The sequence below is a fragment of the Cetorhinus maximus genome, chromosome 13 (assembly GCF_964194155.1).
Source record: "Cetorhinus maximus chromosome 13, sCetMax3.hap1.1, whole genome shotgun sequence".
Classification (NCBI taxonomy): Eukaryota; Metazoa; Chordata; class Chondrichthyes; order Lamniformes; family Cetorhinidae; genus Cetorhinus; species Cetorhinus maximus.
This window is the reverse complement of record NC_135891.1, coordinates 110,296,921-110,312,933: the sequence shown is the minus strand read 5'-3', so window position 1 is coordinate 110,312,933 and position 16,013 is coordinate 110,296,921. Positions and strand designations below refer to the sequence as shown.

Genomic DNA, 16,013 nt, shown 5'->3' with positions numbered 1-16,013 from the left:
GCCACATTACACAGGTGCTTGGTCACACAGGTTAGTTTTAAGGAGCATCATAAAGGAGGAGAGAGAGAGAGGGAGAGAGGTTGAGAGACAGAGGGGCAGAGAGGTTTATAGAGGGAATTCCAGTGCTTGGGGCCTAGGCGGCCGAAGGCATGGTCACCAAAGGTGGAATGAGGGAAATGAGGAATGCACAAGGGCTGGAGGCAAGCAGAGTTCTCAGAAGGTGAGAATTTTTAAAATGTGAGGCATTAATGGATTGGGAGACAATGTAGCTCAGCAAGCTGAAGATTGATGGAGACCAAAACTGGGTGTGAGACAGGATACAGGTGGATGAGCTCAATTTTATGAAAGATAGAAGACAGGAGCTCAGCAAGGAGTGCACTGGAGTAGTGGAGCCTGGATATGACAAAGGTCTGGGTGAAGGCCCCAGACACAGATGGACTAAGGCAGGGGCAACATTGCAAAGGTGGAAATAGGTGGTCTTGGTGATGGAGAGAACATGGGGTCAGAAGCTCAGTTCAGGATCAAGTAGTTATCCACCTGACAGGCCAAACTAACTCCTGGTGCATCTAAACTCCCAGAGCTTGAATAGTGTTGGAGTTGAGGCTTATTCCTCAATGGGAAACAGGTTTGATTTAGACTGAGAGTGCCTACTTTGTTCTTCTTCTTCCAAGCCTTTAGGCTCTGGTATCCTGAGATCCCTCACCTCCCTGCAGTATGAAGACTCTATTGGCTGTCCCAGGTATGTGAAATCAGCATCTTAAATAATTGATGCCTGAGTTTATCATGAAATGAGGCTTGTGAATACCCTGGTATTCCCCTACAATATGTTTTAGCTTGAAGTCATATGTAATGGACGATTAACATTACACACTGCGATGCAGTGGGTTGATAGCAAGCTTTTAACATCAGACACAAATAAAATATGATACTCAGGCGCCTACCACATCCACAGGAAAGGGGGTGAAATAGAAGTATATCAGATTCATGCTAGTTTTCAATCATCCTCCTAACTACATTCCTCGTATCGCACACAATCTCTCCCTTTTCATTCCGAACTGTTAATTAATCCTTTCAGTGCCACAGACAAGTTTATTCACCCAAGCATTGCCACTATGCTCCTTAATGGGCCCTACTCTTTCCCTAGTTATCCTCTTCCTCTTAATGTGCTTGTAAAATAACTTTGGATTTTCCTTTATTTTACCTGCCAATGTTTTCTCATGCCCCCTTTTTGCTCTCCTAATTTCCTTTCTAAGTTCCCCCCTACATATTCTATACTCCTCTAGGGCTTCTGCTATTTTGAGCCCTCAAATCTAGGCTCCTTTTCTCCATGGCAGTCCACTTCCTTAAACTTCCCTCCCTGCTACCCTCCATCATCACATTCAACATTAAATGTGAAGAATGTGTGAACTTCTTTGTCTCCTTGGGTGATTTACTTATGTTAAAGGTGATATATGTTGGGATGGTGTTGTTACAGAATGTATCTGTTAAAGAAGTCTTTGTGTTCATCTGTATGTTAACAGCAAGTCTTTATTAACTACATATAACTAAATACATATATACAGTAAAAGGTACAGGCAAGGAGCTATCTCCATGCCTAGGTCTAAACACGTCTCTGCTGAACACCACACTGACCCTAGGTCTGGTACATGTGCCCTCTTACATGCAGATGACACAAAGCTAGGTGGGAGGGTGAGCTGTGAGGAGGATGCAGAGATGCTTCAGTGTGATTTGGATAAGCTGAGTGAGTGGGAAAATGCAAGGCAGATGCAGTATAATGTGGATAAATGTGAGGTTATCCATTTTGGTAGCAAAAACAGGAAGGCAGATTATTATCTGAATGGCTATAGATTGAGAGGGGGAATGTGCAACGAGACCTGGGTGTCCTTGTACACCAGTTGCTGAAGGTAAGCATGCAGGTGCAGCAGGTGGTAAAGAAGGCAAATGGTATGTTGGTCTTCAAAGCCAGAGGATTCGAGTACAGGAACAGGGATGTCTTGCTGCAATTGTACAGGGCCTTGGTGAGACCACATCTGGAATATTGTGTGCAGTTTTGGTCTCCTTATCTGAGGAAGGATGTACTTGCTATAGAGGGAGTGCAGCGAAGGTTTATCCGACTGATTCCTGGGATGGCGGGACTGACATATGAGGAGAGATTGAGTCGATTAGGATTATATTCGCTGGAGTTCAGAAGAATGAGGGTGTTTCTCATAGAAACCTATAAAATTCTAACAGGACTAGACAGGGTAGATGCAGGAAGGATGTTCCCGGTGGTGGGGGAGTCCAGAACCAGGGTTCACAGTCTGAGGATATGGGGTAGACCATTTAGGACTGAGATGAAGAGAAATTTCTTAACCCAGAGAGGGGTGAGCCTGTGGAATTCGTTACCACAGAAAGTAGCTGAGACCAAAACATTGTATGTTTTCAAGAAGGAGTTAGATATAGCTCTTGGGGCGAAAGGGATCAAAGGGTAAGGAGAGAAAGTGGGAGCAGGCTATTGAGTTGGATGATCAGCCATGATCATAATGAATGGCGGAGCAGGCTCGAAGGGCCGAATGGCCTACTCCTGCTCCTAGTTTCTACATTTCTATGTTTCTATGTTTCTTACATAACTGTGTGGGTGGTCCTGTACTCAGTCCCACAATAACCCTGCATGTGCCAGGCCCTTATACTACAATATATAAATACAAATGTTGTTGATGTTAAGGATACAATCACCCTTTTAATTATTAAATAGGCTACCTGGTAACCTTGTCAACAAAGTACAAATGCGTGTTATACCCCTACCCACTAAAATTAATGGATCATCAAGAGAAGAATCAACAGGCAGGGGGTTGGTTGGGTGGGAAAATATCTGTAGATATTTAGTATTAGAATGAAAGCCCTGGTTCGACACAAGGAGCTTGGATCCCTTACACCCTCTCTCCGCTACAAGAGGAACAGATACCTCTAACCATAACTCCTTGGAACCCAGATGAAACTGATGCAGATTGAGGGCTTTCAAAGCTCTGAACACTGGGATAGCTGTGCTTCCATTGGGATCTCTTGGCTGGTCAGCACAATCCAGCTATTAACTTTACAAGACCAGAAAAAAACCTGCAGTTGCAAGTTGTTTGGTCATTTAGTTGCACATGCACCCATGACCAATTAAATAATGACAGGATGCCTCAATACACTTTTCAACTTAATGGGACAATCCCATCCAATTAAGGCCTAACATTAGCATTTCCTCCTCAAGTCTGTATCGATCTAATTCAAAATTTAAGATCCTGATTCAGAATGTATCCAGTTGGGAACGAGACGTGTGTGGAGAACAGCTGGAGGGGAATAAAGACTTCTTCCCAATTAAGCAGACTACCTTCCCTCCTGTGGGTGATCATGACTTCTTGAGGATCACAATTTCTAACTTGTATGGACTGCACTGGCAATTCAAGAGGTATGGCTGTCCCAGCTTCCATTGTGACATGAATACTCTTCACATAATTAGCTGCAAATTCCAAGGCTTGGCATGCTACAAATGGAGAGAAACAAATATGGAAAGAGAGGGAGAGTGAGGAAGGCAGGAAAATGGAGGTAAGGAGGAGCCAAACAGAATACATCTACTCATCTCCTGCAGCCCATGTGCCAGATGCAGTTTGCTACTTTTAGGCGTATTTATGTTTTTTGGCATGAGGGACCTTAGATATCAGGCCTGTGGCTGTAAAGCTCACACCTAGGATTTTCCCAGGTCGACAGCTTTGAGTTTAAACAGAACTAGCCTGGAGACTAATAAACAGATGTGCCAAATTTGGGGAGCAATTGCCAACAGGTCACATGTTTTTTTCAAGTTACAGCATGGTATGGTTCAGTTTTAATCTGAAACACACAGACTTGAAGAACCGGTTCACTGAAGAGAAGAAACTGTGGATTATTTTCCTGATTGTCCTTGTAACATACGACTGAATTTTACACAAAGCATAAAATGCTTTTGGATGAAGATTTTAAAGTTTGAAGGGAAATGGTATCACTGGCAAGTAACTTGATGAAGAATATTGTTGGCTATTTCAATCTGAAGATTTTAACATTTGAAGAAACAGTGCATCACTAGCATGTAACTTGACGAAGAATATTGTTGGCTATTTTAATCTTTTATTGCCATTTCTAGATATAAACCCTTTGAAAAATATTTTCTAATCTTTCAGCTACCCCACACTGTTATCTGAGAGAGCAGGCAGTTAGATACTCTCAGCCCTTGATCTCTCAACTACTTATATATTATTAATATATTATTATATATATACAATTAATTATGTTATTAAAAATCTTCTATGACACACACTTGCTGTCCTCTAACAACTTCTTGTTGTTGTGACTTTTGGTCATACTTTTCCATCAATATTTCTATGTAAACATTTTCATTACATTTTGCTATGTCAACTGTGACAATGTACTTGTGGGATTTGGTCACTAGGTGGTTCTTTAGAGCAGGATTCTGAAGTCTGTCTCCCAATGCTGCCACCATCTCCTATACATATTAAGTACCTTCGTGTTCATCAACTGATTGCAGGTGGTAATGTGGTTAGTTGGGTAGACCCTTTATTGAAATAAAGAACTGAGGGCTGAAATATTGGAGGCTATTTTTCATCTCCACCATTGGACGGTACAAAGGGAAGGGATTGTGGTCTCACACACTACCATCCGATTGTCATTTGCACTGAACTGAAAATCAAGTGGGTTCTATAATGGGCAGGCAATCTCCTCTGCCAGTCTACCACCCAAACAGCGAAGGTGGAAATTACCTTCACTGCCTCTTTTCCCATTACGGATCTGCTGCGTGTTTCCAGTATTATTTTCTGTTTTCATTTCAGGTTTTCACCCTACAGAAATAACCTGGTGTCAAACTGTATGAGTAATGGAATTCTTTTGTCCTTCTTCAAGGGGATTTTTAAAAGTCTTTTTCACCCCTTGTCAAGTGTTGACCCTGGCTGAAATAATGAACAGGAGCACATTTTTGGGCGCTCCTGATGCCATTCAGGAGGTGCATGAGGAGGGCTTAGGGTGAATCTTCCTCTCTTTGGGGAAATCTTATACTACTGCCAGCAGCAAAAGACTGAGACATACGAACATCATTGAAATCAGGGATAAGAAAGGCCATTTGGCCCAACAGGACTCATCTATCTAGCACCCCAGCTCCCTGTTTGTGACATTTAATTGTAACTTTGAACAACTCTGATATTTTTGCCTCTATTTCTACACTGGTTAATGTAGTGTATTGAAAATTGCAGTGTGCATTTTGTCCATTTAAGACTACCATACATACATATACCACTAGAGAGTCTAGAAGGGAATAAAGGAATCCATTGGGGTTGGATTTTACACCACCACACACCACCCCAACCCCGCCAGCATATTTGAAGACGAGGGGCTTGTAAAATTAAGCGGGTGGCCTTTCCACAGCCTTCCTGCCCACCCCAATCTATCTCCCATATTACGATGGGCAAGGGAGGTATCAGGCAGTTTGCCTGTCCTTAGCCCTATTGAAATATTAAAAGCTTTCTCTGAGCAGGCTACTGTCGGGCAAGAAGGGGGAATCCCCTGTTAGCACCTCCCCAAAAATCACCACCCCTCCCCCCCCCACCACGCCACACACATCCCCACTGGCCTCTCTAACCCATTCCCATTCCCAAACCACTCACTCCCTTGCTAGGGTCTTCCAGTCAGGCTGTCCAAAATACCGGATAGACTTCTGAGTCCTGTCTCCTTGACTCTTTTTCCTTAGGTACCAGCTGTCATCCCAGCAGTGGCCACCACTCACACCTGGCGTTGTTGATACTACAAAGCAGCCAGCCAAACAGATTTGCTGGCAGCTCTCCATGGTGGGATTTCCTCCCAGATGGGGGCAATAGTCCCACTCTGAATCAATGAAGGCTGCTCCCAGTGATTAACTGTTAAGCATATAATATAACAGGCGCAGTTAATAAAGCATTCAGAATCCTAGGCTTCATTAACAGGGGCATAGAGTGCAAGAGCAAGGAGGTTATGTTGAACTTGTATAAGGCATTAGTTTGGCCTCAGCTGGAGCACTGCACCCAGCTCTGGAGGCTGCACTTTAGGAAATTTGTGAAGGCATTGGAGAGAGTGCAGAAAGTTTCACAAGAATGGTTCCAGGGATGAGGAGCTTCAGTTGTGAAGATGGATTGGGGAAGTTAAGTCTTTTTTCCTTAGAGAAATGAAGGCTGAGGAGATTTGATAGAGGTATTCAAAATCATTAAGAGATTTTCTACAGCGTATGGGAGAACTGGGATCATGCTTTTCCAGTACATTCAGGCATGAGGAGTAGGAACGCTATTCCTTCTTTTAGAAAAAAGGGCCAAAGATGTTCCTGAAGCTATGAGCCAAATATCAACCCTGTCACTATCAAATCTACAGGGGATCTGCCAAAGAAAATTAAAATAATTTCATTTAGCCTGAAGCTGATTCCTGTTTTCTCTGGAAGGCTTTGCTGGTGTTTTATACGGATTTGACGAATCCACCAGAATCCCTAGAGAGTTAATTATTTACAATTTGCGTTGCAGTTTGTGGCCTGTCGATAACTTCAGAGGTAGAGCTAGTTTGCTGGGACAACAGAGCTGATCGTATTGCCAAATCTACAGGAGGGCAAAAGCAAGTGGCACTTTAAAGAACAGAGACAGCCATATTACTGGAAATGCATTAGTCTGAACTGAGGTAGTCTCACTGATGAAGCCAACTTTTTTAGTATTGATGTGGCATCTACTACAGAATAAACCAAATTGGGGGGTGGGGTGTGGGTTGGGAAACTGGGGACATTTTCAGGATGCAAACATGGTTTTGTCTGATTAATACAATCTTATCTTATACATTCCTTTTATTTCTGCTCAGGATGTGGGCAGCCTTGGTACGACGGTATTTATTGCCCATCCCTTGTTGAGAAGGTGGTGCAGTGGCTTTTTTCCTCTTAAAGCAATTGTTTCTACAATGGAGTGGCTCACTAAATCACGAAGGGACAGTTTGGGTCAGACCAAGTAGCTCACTCACATAACTGAAGGTAATTTGTATTCTCTTACTGGCTCAAAGTTTTTCTCTGCTGTTTTGCTTTTTCCAGAAGATTACCTAGCTACAGGGGAGGGGTAGGAAGTGTCTAGTCACAATGTTCCAGCCATCATGAGTGGGGTGGGGTGGTGGAGGGTGGTAGGCTTGACAAAGAAAGAGGGAGCTTGTCTTTAGAACGCTGTTCACAATGTCTCAAAGCACTTTGCACAAAATATTTTTCAAGAATGGTTACAGATATTGTGTAGGAAAATGCAGCAGCCAATTTGCGAATGGGAAGATCCCACAAAACAGCAATTAGCTAATAACCAGACGATCTGTTTTTTAGTGATGTTGATTGAGGGATAAATATTAGCCGGGATGCCAGGGCAAACTCCTGCTGCTCCACGAAATATAGGTCAGGATATTTAGGTCGGCGAGCGGGTGGGCGGGGCCCGCTTGCCGACATGTAAAATGACACGGGATGACGTCGGGCGGAACTCCTGATGTCACCCCGCGTCATTTCGATTTTCAGGTCAGTGGGGGCGCAGCCGAATCAGCTGTGCACCCGCCGACCTGTCAACGGCCTATTGAGGCCGTTTAATAACTAATTCAAGTAATTAACGGACCTGCCCGTCCAACCTTAAGGTTGGCGGGCAGGCCGGGAGCCCTAGAGGGCTTCAGAAAAAGCATGAAACCTCATCCACGGACGGGGATTAAATTTAATTAAAGTTTGATTAAAAGTGATGGATATGTCCCAACTCATGTGACAATGTCACATGAGGGGGCATGTCAGGGGAATTTTATTTTTATACATTTACCGTTTTTAAATTTGGCGCCGATCTCCCTGGGGCAGCGCTTAGCCTCAGGGAGATGAGTGCACTCTTTCGCGCGAAAGAGCGCACTCTTTGGCTTAGGGAATTCCCCCCCCCCCCCCCGCCCGCCTGCCTGCACAGGGAGCGCATAGCGCTTCCTGGCAGATGTCACGCTGGGCGGGCCTTAATTGGCCAGCCTACGTAAAATGGCAGCGCGCCCCCCGATTGGGGGCACGGGTCGGAGGCGCGCCTGCACACACCCGTTCCTGGACCTCCCCCCGCCAATGTGGGGGGGGGGAAATTCTTCCCATAGTAAACTTGGTGTTATCCAGCACTCGGCCAAATGGAATTCTCTACAAACCAGAATTTTTGATGTTCCGCTAATACGAATCAGTGCTTTACCAACCGAAAGCAATCAAAGTTATCCTTGGTTTAATGTCACATCTGAAAGACAACAGCTCCAGCCATGCAGTAGCTTCCTCAGTACAGCCTTGGAGTGCTTGCCTAGATTTTTATGCCCGAGTCTCTGGGGGAGATCTTGAACCCACAACCTATGACTCATGAGATGTTAGATTTATTAAATTCAATTTTAAAATTGGCCACGGTGAGATTTGAACTCCCAACCACAGGGAAATTCATTGAGTATAAAAAATCATTGCTATCCCATGACATTTAAATGGACCAAGGTCATATTCAATATCAGCTTCTCCTTATATTTCTCTGTGACCTTCTCCTTTAAAATATATAGCATCTTTTAATAAAATTTACGTCTGCTCTTGGTTCCCTTCTTCCTGTCTATATTTTACTCACAGCAGGACAATAGGGATATTCTCAGCAGGTCTGGTAGCATCTGTGGAGAGAGAGACAGAGTTGACGTTTCAGGTTGATGAACCTTTGCCTGATGTAAGGTCACAGATCTGAAATGATAGTGTGGTTTCCCTCTCCACAGATGCTGCCTGACCAGCATTTTCTGTTTTATTTCAGACTTCCAGCATCCGTGGCATTTTGCTTTAGTAACGGGGAGGTCCCTCCTCTCCCAGGTATCTATCTAAGCCAATCTTCAGGAGGAGTGTTGGAACAACCTAGGGTATCTACTGTTCCGCTCTCCCCTGTGTCTAAGCATATAAGGGGAAGTTTAAATTTGCAAGGCAGCGGTGGGTGTCGATGCTTGCGAGGAGGGTTAAAGAAGCAAAATATGTTGGGAACTTGACCGGAACCTGACAACTTCTGTATGTAACTGGTATGCGTTCCTATAAGCACGTGGGGCAGGTGTTTCCAAGGTTTATGCTTGCAAAAAGCCAACTGACTTCTTTTTTACTCATTCATGGGACACGGATGTCACTGGCTAGGCCAGCATTTATTGCCCATCCCTGACTGCCCTTAGTCAGAGGACATTTAAGAGTTAATCACATTAGCGTAGGTCTGGAGTCACATGTAGGCTAGACTGGGTAAGGACAACAGATTCCCTTCCCTAAAGGACATTAATGAACCCAGATAGGTTTTTTTTACAACAATCAGCAATGGTTTCATGGTCATCATTAGACTTTTAATTCCAGGTTTTATTTAAATTCCACCATCTGCTGTGGCAGGATTCAAACCCAGGTCCTCAGAGCATTACGCTGGGTCTCAGGAATTACTAGTCCAACAACAATACCACTACGCCATCGCCTCCCCAGTTTTAGCCCTGGATTCTGGCTTTAATCTTGATTTCCCTGGCTGTCTGAAACTTGCCAGGCTCAGTAAAGTGAGAGCACCTGGGGGCTGAGTGGCTGACAGGCCAGAAAGATTTAAAATACAGAGCTTGACCTGCTGAGTTTTTTCCAGGTATTTCTGTTTCTGAGCTTGACACCTGCTCCTTTGCCTAAGTGAAAGGCTTTATGCTCACAAGACTTGTTCCGAGAGTGCGCTTTCACTGCTTTGGAGGTGGTGATCCAAGACTTTGAAGGCCATTTTGCAGCTGTCTGCATTCTCAGCCTCATGGGGGCAGCTTCTGCAGCTCAGGTCCGATAAGGAACAAGAGGAGCAGCACTAGCAACATCAGCAGGAGCAGGAACAACATCAAAATGAGCAGCAGCTATCTTCTTCTCTACACAGGACAGGTGGGACGCACCACTGTAGTGACTGAAGGTATAGCTTTCTCTACTGTCTATTAGGGATCCCGTGATTGTTCTTGACAGATGAGCCCTAAGTGTGGGAAATCGAGGGGGTGCGGAACTTTCTAGTCGTGGACCTGGTTCAAACATGTAGCTTCTAAAAGAGCTCTGCCATAAAGTTATCCGTTTCAAGTAGAAACCTGTCCAGAACGTCAAGTCATTGCAATCGCCCACCCCCCAACACGAGGTCTACAGGCAGAAGATCAACTTTCCGGACAAGACTGAGCACCAGAGCCTCAAGAGGCTCAGACTTTCACAGCAAGTTACTGCCGACATCTGCAGTCTCCAGGAACAAGACCTGCTTCCAAGTGGACCGGGTGGACATGCATTGCCAAATGGTGGTCAAGGTCACCAGAGCCCTGGATTTCTTCACCTCTGGCTCCTCCTAGGGGTCTGCTGGTGACGGCTGCAGGATTTCACATTCTGCCACGCAGTCATTTAGAGCAATACTTGCTTCAAAACGTGCGTTTGATGATTTTTTTTTTAAAAATGAGGGAGCTAGCAATACTGGGGTTAATTCCGTGAACCTGCTCTTACAAGTGTTGTAGCCTCATCTTCAACCCACACTCCCCGCAAGTGCAACCTCTTCACTGGGACCGTGGGACTGTGGAATTAGCCCTCACAAGAACTGTGCGTGCTTTGTGCAATGTACTCGAGTACAGATGGAGTGCGGTTATGATGGGAAGTTTCTTTCATGCGTTGTGTTCAACTTCATTCCATTAAAGAGCAGCAAATTCATAATGAAACTAAATAAATTGAAGCTTTTACCCTCCAATTTCTCCTCTCTCCTTCACTCGTTACTTTATGAGTGTCAGCCAGAACTAAGCTGATGGCATTCTTGCCTCTGCGACAGGAAGTTGGGTTCAAGTCCCACTCAAAGGGCGGCATTCAACGGAAGCTATGGGGGTCTCGCTCAGTGGCTGGGGTGCCAATGAAAGCCCTGTGTTGCTTCTTTTCAGGAAGGCCCACCAAATTAAGTGCCAATCAGGCGCTTAGCTGGGCAGCGGAGGGCCTTCCTTGCGATCAAGGACCCTGGCAGCAGAAGTCTTGACTGCCGAGAGCTGCCAGTCACTCAGAGACCAGTGGCTCTTCATTGCTCTGTAGCACTATCAGGAAGGTGGTGGCTGCTGCTGGTAATGCACCCAGTCAACGCCCAGAATCACCGAGGGACCCAGGCCACTGGTGAATGGTGACAGGAGGGGAATTACAGGGCTGGGGTAGGGATGGGGCTGGGAGGGGAGAGGCAGGGAGGGTTGGCAGCAAGGGCAGAGGTGTGGCTCTTAGCGAGCTGCCCCCTTCCCAACGCTGAGCCCCTCAGTTTGGCCTTTGAATGACAGAGTTCCCCGGGAGCTTGCAAACAGCCCCGATAGGGTTTGTTTCTCGGGCTCCCTGTCCGGCATTAACTGCCCACTTAAAGGCCTCAATTGGCATTGGGATGGGAAGGTCGTCCATGATCCTTCCTGCCATCGTCTTAGTCAGGGCAGAGGCGGGAAGGAGGAGAGGCCCCCATCCGATACCCGCCTGCCCCCTTGCCACCAAACTCATCAGGGGTGACAACATCAAATTCTGACCCAAGACTTGAGCACTAAAATCAGTGCTGGACTGAAGGAGAGCTGCACTGTTGGAAGTGCTGCCTTTTGGATAAGACATTAAATCGAGGCCCCTTCTGCTCTCTCAGGTGGCCGTAAAAGATCCCATGGCAGTATTTCGAAGAAGAGCAGGGGCATTCCTTCCGGTGCCTTGGCCAATATTAATCCTTCAATCAACATCAGAAAAACAGGTCATTACTGCCTTGCTGTTTATGGGAGCTTGCTGTGCGCAAACTGGCTGCCACATTTCCTAAATTACAACAATGAATACATTTCAAAAGTATCTCATTACTGGTAAATCACTTTGGGACATCCTAAGGTCATGAAGGTGCAGGTGCCGATCTTTCTATTATTGATACCCCTTCATGAATGCAGTTATACGGGCACCGGGCACACTTGGATACCAGGTCCATGATACCATTGTTCATCTCAGCTTTTGGTGTAGTATTTAAATGTGGGGGCACCGCAGCCAAGCCCAATCTTTTCCATACACAAGCAGGAGTGTGAACATGGGCCAACTGTGCCTTTGCTAATCCATAGGATCTCCAGCCTAGCTGTTCTGCCAACCCTGCTGACTCCGAGCTGTGATTAGTTGCAAAGCAGGAACTGGGACTGGGTGTGGTATGGTTATGGTATGAGACTAGCAAACCTAGAGGCCATAAGTTTAATTCCCATCATGGCAAGTTATGAAATTGATTTTAATACACCTGGTCATTCTGGTGCTCGAACATGGGTCATGAAGTCCAACTGTCCTTCAGGAAAGGGAATCTGACATTCCTACCCAGTCTGGCCTATATGGGTTTCCAGTCCCACCCCAAGTGGTTGATGCTTCATGGCTTGTGAACTAAAAGTAATCACGGAATGAAACCAGGAATGGCCAATATATGTGGCTTCACCAGCATTGTCCATATCCTGTGGGCAAAGAAATGAAAGTGAAGGGTCAGAACACAAGAAAAGGAGCAGGAGTCGGCCATTCGGTGCCTTGAGTCTGCTCTGGAACATGGCTGACCTTTTACCTCGGCTATACCTTCCCGCACTACCCCCATATCCCTTCATTTAGTATTTAAAAATCTATTGATCTCTGATTTGAATATTCTCAATGCTTTCTTTCAAAGGGAAAGGAAATAGGGAAGAGCTGTTCATGTCGCTTTCATTAAGATAATTGGGTGGAATTTTCTGAGCCGCTGGCGGCGGGTGTGATAGGTGGCGAGCGCTGAAAATATGGCGCGACCTGTTTCACGATGGCGTGAAGGCAGGTCGGGATCGTCTGCTCAGCCCGTCAATGGCAGCCGCATTTCCCACCATTGGTCGGCGGGGAGTTAATTGTAATACATTAGCATATAATTAAAAGGCCATCCCGCCAGGCTGTTGGAACCCTGCCGTATTGTCTGTCCATGTCGGTGGGAAAGCACATCAACGTGTTTCACACCAGCATGCAGGCGAGATACACTTGGGGGCCTTCATCTTGGGGGAACTGAGGTGAGTGAACAGCAGCGTTCTCCACAGCTCGCTCGCTGTTTACAGGCCTCAGGGGCACCGGAGGGACGGGGGCAGCTGACATCTGGCCCCGGAGGTGACTACTGAGGGGTGGGGAGGGTGGTGTGGTGTCCAGGGGCAAGTATTGGCCAGCCCCAGAGGTGACTGCTGAGGGGGGCGGCTGTCCGGGGGCAAGTGCTGGCCAGCCTCGGAGGCGACCGTTGTCGGTGGTGTGGGGGAAGAAGGGGGTTCAAGTGCTGCCTTGGCGCTGCATCCCACACACAGGCAATCAAGGTGGGGCTCAGGGTAAGCGAGGGAAGTGGCCACGCTTTAGGGACACCTACATAAACTGACCATCCCTCTGCAACTGAAGCAGATCTGGCACAGCCACAGAGATATGATTGGGGTCGGGCTCCTAGACTGTCTGCCGATGCAAGCATCGCGGAGGCACCAAAGGGCCACCAAGTGCTCCATATCTTACCCCTCCCCGCACCATCTGCACCCCACAGACTTTGAGTCCACCACCACTTTGTTGGACCGCAGAAGTTGTATAATCTCCTCGCCAATGCTGGCCATGTAGCAGTCACTGTTGGAGGCGCTCACAGCCCATTGCAATCTCAGCATCGCCGGTTTGGACCAGTGTCCTCCATGTCGCAGATTGACAGGGCAGCCATGCAGCACACTCATCTCTGGCCATCCGAGGGGTGACCATCACTCTCCAGGAAGCATTAAGGGGCGGTCACACAGGGCCAGGAAAGGCGCTGAGTACAGCCATAATAACCACGTCTCTCTCTTTCATGCTGCAGGAGGACAATGTCAGGGTCATGATCCTGGTGACGTGATTGTACGCCTGATGGCCTACAGAGACCATAGAATACTGAGGAGAGAGCGACTGAGGCACCTGGCTGTGCAAAGGCAGGAGCAGCAACCTCATGAAGAAGAGGCATCAGGGGCTCCCGCACACGCTGCCCAGGAGCGACAGCGAGCCGTGGCTGGTCGGAGCCGAGCAACACCCAGGGTCTATAGATGTCGCCTGCCATTCCTGCAGATGACTGAGAACCAGTGTCACTGACGACTGCACATGGACCTGGTGGCTCACATCTGCCACTTACTACAGGACTTGGCGCCAAGGAGACATGGAGGGCATTGACTGCCAGTGGCTGTGAAAGTGACTGAGGCGCTCAATTTCTAAGCCAGTGGCTCCTTTCAGGGCTCCACAGGTTGACCTCTGTGGGATTTCACAATCCGCCACCCACAAATGCATCCATGAGGTCACAGATGCCATCTTCTCCATGACACACAACTTGGTGCATTTCGCCTGGGACCAGGACAGCCAGATGGAAGGGCCATTGGATTAGCCCTGACCTCAGGATTCCCACAGATGCAGGTGTGATTGACTGCACCCATGTGGCGCTCAGGTCTCTGTTGCTGCACACAGTGGACTACATCAATTGCAAGAGCTTCCACTCATCGAATGTGCAGCTGGTGTGCGACTACCAGAAACGTATTCTGCAGGTATGCACACGGTTTCCTGTGAGTGTGCACGATGTCTACATCCTGAGTTGTTCGCAGATCCCTGCAGTCTTCTAGGGTCCACAGTGGCTGCAGGGTTGGCTCCTTGGGGACAAGGGCTACCCGCAGAGGACGTGGCTGATGACATCCGTGCGGCGGCCTCAGACTGCAGCAGAGCGACCAATCAATGAGGCTTATGCAGCTTCTCACAACTTGGTGGAGCAGACCATCAGGATGCTGAAGACACGGTTCTGGTGCCTGGTGGAGCCATTAAATACAGTCCGCAGAGGGTGTCTCACATCGTCTTCGTCTGCTGCGCCCTTTACAACCAGGTGCTCCAGCAGGGAGAGGAGCTGGCTGAGGAGGAGACGGAGGAGCTGGAGGTCTCCTCAGATGAGGATGACGCCGATGGGGATGAGGGTGGGGGGGTCCTTGGTGATGACGATGACGGGGATGAGGCTCTCGCACTGGCTAGAGGAGGCAGGCGCGCTCGGGAGGCCCTCATAGCTGCCAGATTTGTGGAGGATAATGACGACAAACAGTGAGGTGACCCCCATAGATCCTCACATCACAGTTGTGAACGTTTTACTCCAGTCTGGCTTACGGCAGCATGAATACCCTCTGTGAGAATGCTCCTGTCATGGGGATGCAGTGGGAGCCCTAATAGTCGCTCGATCGCAGGAGGGTGATGACACCATGCAGAGGACACTCCATAGATCTTCACATGGCCTCTGAGAATGTCTGACTCCTGTCTGGCCGAGGGCAGCTCGCTTGTGCTCTGTGATCAGGGCCATCTCAGAGACCAGCCATGAAACTTTAGATGCATCTGATGCTGTGTCCACCTTCAGTACCTCAGCCCTTCAGGAGCTGGTGCACAGCATCACTGGTCAGAGAACTCTGTGATACCTGCCCACTATATTCTGGCAGCAATGACCAGCACCATCGAGGTGCAGGCATCAGTAATGTTTCCAGGGAGTGAGGCTGGACCATCACTTTGGTCTGAAGGCTGCACAGAGAACAGGGGAAAAACCCTGGACTGAGACACCTGCCTTTATCTTGTGCAGAAAGGTTTCACATCTGAGTGACACGAACACTGCTCATCAGGACAAGGAGCCACAGGCAGGGGGGCATTCTTAGGAATTTAGTGACTATAGTGAACGGTATGTACAAGTGATTAACACCCGTACCCAGGCTGTGCAACTACCTTTACTTAACTTTCCTAATCCTGCCGCTATGTTTTGACGCTCCCCGGACATCCACAGCAGAGGTGGAGGCAGCCTGCTGATTGCGACGCCCTGTTTGTGATGACTTTGGTGGGTGTCCTCTGGAGGGTTGAGACTTGGTGGGCCCGGCCTGCTTTCAGGGTCCTGCTGTGTGGCAGTGGCACCCTCCTTGGCATATGAAGCTGGAGCTGCGGAGGTCACAGGAAGGGGGGAGTTGGATAG

The 16,013-nt window shown here is 47.6% G+C and overlaps 1 protein-coding gene across 1 annotated transcript in view; it reads right to left on the bottom strand.

The window, feature by feature from the left end:
• The window catches only part of LOC144688939 (ADAMTS-like protein 5), a 118,663-nt gene that overhangs the window by 38,310 nt on the left and 64,340 nt on the right, over positions 1-16,013 (bottom strand). The gene's annotated exons all lie outside the window — the stretch shown is intronic.